At 21.8% G+C, this 6,961-nt stretch overlaps 1 protein-coding gene across 3 annotated transcripts in view; it reads left to right on the forward strand.

Moving 5' to 3' along the window:
• Window positions 1–6,688, forward strand: part of LOC111629285 (transmembrane protein 42-like) — an 18,103-nt gene extending 11,415 nt beyond the window's left edge. For 2 of the 3 annotated variants that reach the window (XM_023373168.1, XM_023373171.1), the window contains exon 4: window positions 6,550–6,688. The gene's annotated coding sequence lies outside the window, so the exon portion shown is untranslated. Of the gene's footprint in view, window positions 1–2,911; window positions 3,077–6,549 lie in introns of those variants that run through there. The other variant, XM_023373170.1, reaches the window with a different exon arrangement.
• Window positions 6,689–6,961: the final 273 nt, after the last annotated feature.

The following is a 6,961-nucleotide window of genomic DNA, read 5'->3' on the forward strand; positions in this document are numbered from 1 at the left end:
CAATCTGCAAACTTTCTAATATCTAAATTTCCCTGGGTAGGAATGCATGTGTTTCAAGAAAGGGAGAAAGCAATACCTTGTTTATGACATTTCTCTTATGGAAAAGCCTATTAGTTTGATCTGACAATGATGCATGCTAGTGGGTAATTTGAAATTAGAACTGTATTTATAACATTAGCAGCAAAAAGGGTTTGGCCATGCCCAGACCTGTTCCTATGACCATGAAGATATTAAACATTTTGATCTTTTGCTTATAATTTACTTATGACAGCTATGAATAAGTTTTGCAATCTTAGAAAGCTAAAATTATATATATCAGTATAAAATAAATTTTTTAATTATTTATTAAAAAAATTCATAAACCATATTATTTTATGAACTATCTATAATCACTGCATAAAATACTGATTTCAATGTACAATTTCTTGTACATTGAAATAGAAAATCCACTATCACAATTTCACATCATTTACTTATAAATTGCAATTAAATGTAACCATTTTAATTACACTCAATGGTAACAGTAATTTTTTATTCTATAAGTTTTAATGTAAAGTGAATTTCTACATTAAAATTTTCTTAAATTGACAATTTCATATAATAATTTATGTAAATGATAGCATTTACTCATACAATTATATAATTTGTTTTAAAACTTTATTGTTATTCATCAGTCATTGGTTAATCAAAATTTAAAGTTTTTTAATATCACTTGGATAACTGAATGTTATTGTATAAGAGAATATTTAATGTCTATGGTATGATATAAAAATCAAATTGTTAAAAATGTTAAAATCAAGAAAATTTTTATGCTCTGGCATTTAGTTATTGTAATAACTAAAAATATATTTATTAATAAGTTTATAAATTATTACTGCCATTGCTTATTGCTTATATATTTTTTAATACAAAACTGCCACTTTGCAAATGAAAGTTTAGTTTCTTAATGTGTATTATAGTCTGTCTATTTAAAGAATTAATTTGGGTAATACATGCTATAAAAGATTAACACAATTAATGAAAAAGTTGTTCTGTCATCTAGTGAGAGAAAATAAAATAAAATTCACACACTGCCTGACATATTAAGCAAAAAATGCTGATATCATTAAGGAATGTGCCGATTGATTTAACTGAAGCGACATCACACATGATGTTGCTCTCAAGTTGATTCTTTCCATAGACAGGCTATAGTATAGAAAAAAATTAAATAAAAAAGACTACTACATTAGTAAACTTTTAGTTAGAGATAATCACAGGAAACACTAATTAATTAGATTGAAAAGATATTTATATAAAAATAAATTGATTATCATGATGATAAATATGAAATATAGAGTAGGCCTAATTATATTAGAAATAGAATATTAAATTTTAGTTTGTCATAAAAGGAAATAATGTATATAAAACTCACTATTTTTTGAATACATGAATTAATTGTTTTTAAATTATGAATTTAAAAGATTTTCGTTAGGATAGAATTTAAAGAAAATATGGATATGCCTATTCATTTTATAATTATTTTAAAATGATTTTTACATTAAACGTGGTTATACAGGTTTTTAACATTTATAATAAAGTTATTTTAAATAGTAAAAGCAGTTAAGAAAAATACGAAATATATATATATATATTTTTCTTGCAATGTTTAAAATGGAAGCATGTTTATATTTATTTGTCTCCTTTGTTTTGAAGTTAACTTACAATATATAAAATAAGAAATTAGAGGATAGAAGGCAAATATATATTTAAATAGCATTTCTTTTTGATAGTCATTTGGATTTAATGTCACATAGATTTATTTTATTATTTTAATCTAAATAAAACATCATTAATTAATTGATAAGAGAATTTATAACATTTAATTAAATATGAAGTATAAATAATTTTTTGAATTGATCCAAGAAAATACTTAACTTAATTTTGAATTTTACCAGATTTTATTGATATAATGTCTTTTAATTAACTATATTACATTGCTTTATACTTGAAAATATAACAACTGTTAACAAATTATAAAATATAAACTAAAACTAAAAAGAATTTTGTAGCTTGTATATCAGGAATTATGTTAGATTGGTATTTTTGTGGATAGGCGTTAAGCAGTTTTGGATATTATATAAAGGATTTTGAGAATATGATTAATTTTAGCAGAGGAGTAACCTATAAGAAAGGATTAAAATTCTAAAGTTTTCAATGATATTATTTTAATGATATATATACTGTATATATATTTGTGCATAAAATTACATTGATATATTGATTTGATATCAGAATTTTAAAGTTTCCAAACATCATGAAGCAAAATCACAGTGATAAGATAAACCGTTATTTCTTGGATAACTTCAAAGATAACAATTAAATCTGGTAAAATTCTCTAATAAGATTAAAGTAAACAGTTACTTTCCAAGAGATTTAAAAAGAATAAAGTTTTATTTAATAATAATGAAGTATTAAGTTGATTTCAGTTTTTAGTAAAACAGTGGTTAAGCACCATCAAATTCCAATAAACTAAAAGTTTATCAAAATTTGTGTGGCATTTTAATTGTTGTTTTATTAATAATTGAAATTATCTTTAATTTTTTTAAAAGAAATACTGTTCTGATTAAAATAATCATAAGGGAATTGACAGTTTAAAATGATTGACTAAATTGTACCAGATTTAAAATAGTTTTTAATACAAGATATAGAATTTCTTTATTAATAATTTCTTGTAAAGAAGTTTTATAATATGTTGTGTATTACTAAAAAATATAAATCTTATAATATCTTGTAAGAAACAGATTTATTTTTTAACATGTGTTTATTTTTTTTATAAATACAGTTCAGTACAGTATAAATAGTGAATCAATGTTATTTATAAATCTGAAAAATTTACACACTGTTTAATAATACTAAAAATTTTATTTTATAGATTAAACTTTTAGAAATTTATATAGACTGCTGTGATTGGGTTTGCAAAACAATAAATTTAAAAGTTAAAATGCCAATTTTGCCTTGAAAATAAGATTTTATATTATTATTCAAAAATGTGAGCTTAATTAATTTAAGATGTATATGTGTGTAAACTAAATAAATATAAAAATAAATTATAACTTTAAATATTTCAATAATTGATAAAATTTTGGAAATAATTCATGTTTGTTATATAAAAGTCATGTAAATATATGAATAAAGAAATATTGATACTAAATTATGGTAAATTAAAATGATTTATAAAAAGTAAGTAAATTAAAAAAAAACTAGCAAAAGTTTTTATTTTTAACAAAATTTCTAAATACAGTTATATATTTTCTTGTGTATTGGTTTGTATTTTTTATTGTGCATTTTTTAAATATTGATAGTTTAGAATTATCTTTTATTATTCATATTTAAAATTATCAGTGTATTTATTTATAGAAATCATTAGTTAAAGTCAGAGTTGTAAGAATGTAATTATCAAATTAACTACGTTCTTACAATTCTGACATATAATTATATCAACATTTTTACATATCAAAATATTTTCGAACCAATATATTTGTCAAAAATTAGTATTATTTTTATCTCCTTGAGTAATATAACTTGTAAAACATTTGTATATATATAAATAATATAACTATATATAAGCAAATAAAGAAATAGCTTATAAACTATAGTAGAAATCACATATTCAAACAAAATTGTAATCAAAGCTTAAGACATAAAAATGAGTCTTTCTTCTTCTGGATCTTGATTTTATTTCCTTGGTATAGGTATTAATTAATTAATTTCTGACATAAAATATGTTACCTTCAGTTATATCTGTAATGGATTACTAGTAACTGGTTTATTGTAGCTTTCATTTAAAGTTATCAGTTTCCTTCTTTATAATGAAACTGGCAACTGTAATTAAGGCTACAATGGATTTGTTTCTATGAATACATTAATTGTAATTGTGACTTTTTTCCACTATGGATCTTACCATTTTAAATAAGAAATGGGGAATAATGCTTCAATCTAAATCACTCCTAATAAATTATGAGAATTTGGTTTAAATTTAAATTTAGATTCTTGACAGTGGTAAGCTTATACTTTACTGCACAGCAATCTGCTTAATGGATGTCTAATGTTTATACTTTGTTTATTAAAAATAAAACATTCGTAACATGAAAATAGAATATTTTTTAGGTGAGTTATAATATTTTTGTTTTACATATCAGGAAATTAATTGTAGTTACATATATAAAATAGAAACAATTTAAGCAATTTTACTTTCTGTTATATGCAGAATGTGATAAATATAATAATTTCATAAAAACTTAATTTGTTCTAAATATGATTTTATATCTCCTTAATGCTTTAAACAATATTGCATGTGATTTTGATATTCATTTGTTATAAAACAAATTGAAGTTCAGCATATAAAAATCGTTTTGTCATTAAAACATTGTTTGTTTAATGATGACTATTAATTAATAGAATGGTGCAAAGCTGAAGTGAAAGTTAAAATTTTTAACTTTTATGAGAATACAAAGTATTGTGCTAGGTTTTTAAACAAATCTTTATGAAATAAATTATTTCATATTATATAAATTACAAAAAAAATTATTTTATTAGTTGCTCTCAAAAAATTAAAAATACTTTTTAATGCAAGTAGTAATAAATATAGATTCATGAACAATTTTATAAAAAAAAAATTAAAATACTCATCTTTCAGGTAATGAACATATAATATTGACAGGAAAAATATTTTCTTGAAAAGATGAAAGAAACGTTTTAAAAATATTGTTATTTATTATTATAAATGCAAAGTATATTTTAAAAAATTATTTCATATCCTAATTGGCACTTATTTTCTAATGCAGTAAACACACATTTTCTACATACATATATCAAACATGAAAATGATCATTCATCTCTTCAAAGGAGAAAAATCATAATTTTTCTGTTCATTGATTCTATGACATTATTCTTTACTGCAAGGATGTAATTTGTTCAGAATATCTTAAAAACATTTCCTTAAGAATTTAATGATTGCTGTTAATAAATTGAATGAGAAATTAAGTAAGCCAAGGAAATATAAAAGTTTTGCAGATAGTTTACAGCAAATTCTCATCATAAATGTTTCATTCTGCTTCATGTATGTATAGTGGACATGTTATATGATGATAATATCATTTCCTTTATTATATATATTCATAATTTCAATACTTCTGTAAATCTTAATTATTATTATTTTCTTAATTGAAGTTAATATTAACATTTTTATGATTATTATTTTCCAATTTGTATAGCCTTTCAAATAAAGAAATCAATTATTTGAAAATCAGTTTAGGATGAAAGATGATTATTACAATAATTATTCAGTATCACTGGAATTTAAAAACCTGTCATTGCAATAAAAAGTATTGTTCATGAACTTTTTCTTTTTAAGATATGGCTACCATATTTTATGGCATATAGGATACAACTTCTATCCAAAAAAAAGAAGGCTCAAAAAATCATCCTGTCTTACATATGAAGTTGTGATCTTCTGTAGACTGATGAATTACCCAAATGGCCTTCAGAAGGCTACAGGTAAACCTCTGTCCAGACCACTCTTGAATAAAAATGTTACTATTTAATTAAACATATTTATTATTAGAAATTTTAATTACTGCATTTAAAAGTGGAATTATTGTAAATAGTAAAGCTAAATAACATGAGACAATTATTGATGAATTGTTTATCATACAAATACAGTACTTCAGATTTAACTAGTAACCTTTCCCTGATAAGTAAAAATGTGCATAATAATTTTACTGTTTTTTAATTAGAATACAGTAAAAATGGTTTTGGAATCAAGTGCTGATGGCTTAAATGCACTAAATACTTTTCCTAAGTATTCTGTGCTGGAAAGGGGATGTCTTCTTATATGCCATAAAATACAGTGTCATCATAGGCTGATCATCATCATCTTTCAGATCAACAATGGAAATCTCTCATAAATATATTAATATGATGATGATGAGAATTTGCTCACTAAATATTTTACAGATAAATTCTTATAGATGAATATATTTTACAAAAGATATAATTATATTATTTCTAATATGAAGAATTGTATTGTGATTAAATTATTACAATACACAAGAAAATATTTTTTTCGTAGAAAATTTTTTATTTTAAGATGATTTCTTATAGAAAAGCATTCCAATTTGTTTAATCACATATTGAAATATAATTTTATTTTCATAACATCTATGTTTATAATTATATTTTTCTAATTTATAAAAATTAAATATTTATACAATTGAGATTGTGAGTTTTACTTAAAAGAATTAATATACTTTTGCTATAAAAAGATTGATGATGAAACTGTGTATCTAATATGAAAATTTTGTAAAAGTCTAAAATAAAAATTATCATAGAGCATCAACAGTCAAAATTATCAGCATTAAAGAAAATAGACAATAATAATGATGCAGTTTAGATAGATTTGTCTTATACTAACTTAATTTAAATATGTATCATTTTACTAATTATTGTAATTAATTTATTGCAAATGTATATTTTTAAAAATAATTATTTGAAATTGTATAACTTTTATAGGTGGGAACTTATTTATGGTGCTAATTTGCTATTAAAAGAAAATGGATATATATGGTGTAAAATTTTTTGAAAAAAAAAAGTTAGTTATGTATATATGTATAGTTCTTTGTAATCAAACAATGAAAATAAAAGATGAATTAAGAGAATTTTCTTTGTTTTTTAATACTTATTTTAAAGATTATTTCGTAAGAACAACTGAAATTCAATGTTTTATTAGAGATAATAAAAAGTAATCATAATTTAGTTGTCATTTTTTTCTCCTGAAATAGGAATTGAACTTAAGAATAAAATTTAAAATCGTTTAGTAATATTAGAGCCATTAATCATTACAATTGACCTAAAATGTAATGCCCAATCGCATGAATAGTTATTATCGTTATTAAAAGTTCTATTAATGCTGGGATACTTCATA

Source organism: Centruroides sculpturatus, unplaced genomic scaffold, assembly GCF_000671375.1.
Source record: "Centruroides sculpturatus isolate CEXI.00-Female unplaced genomic scaffold, Cexi_2.0 scaffold516, whole genome shotgun sequence".
NCBI lineage: Eukaryota > Metazoa > Arthropoda > Arachnida > Scorpiones > Buthidae > Centruroides > Centruroides sculpturatus.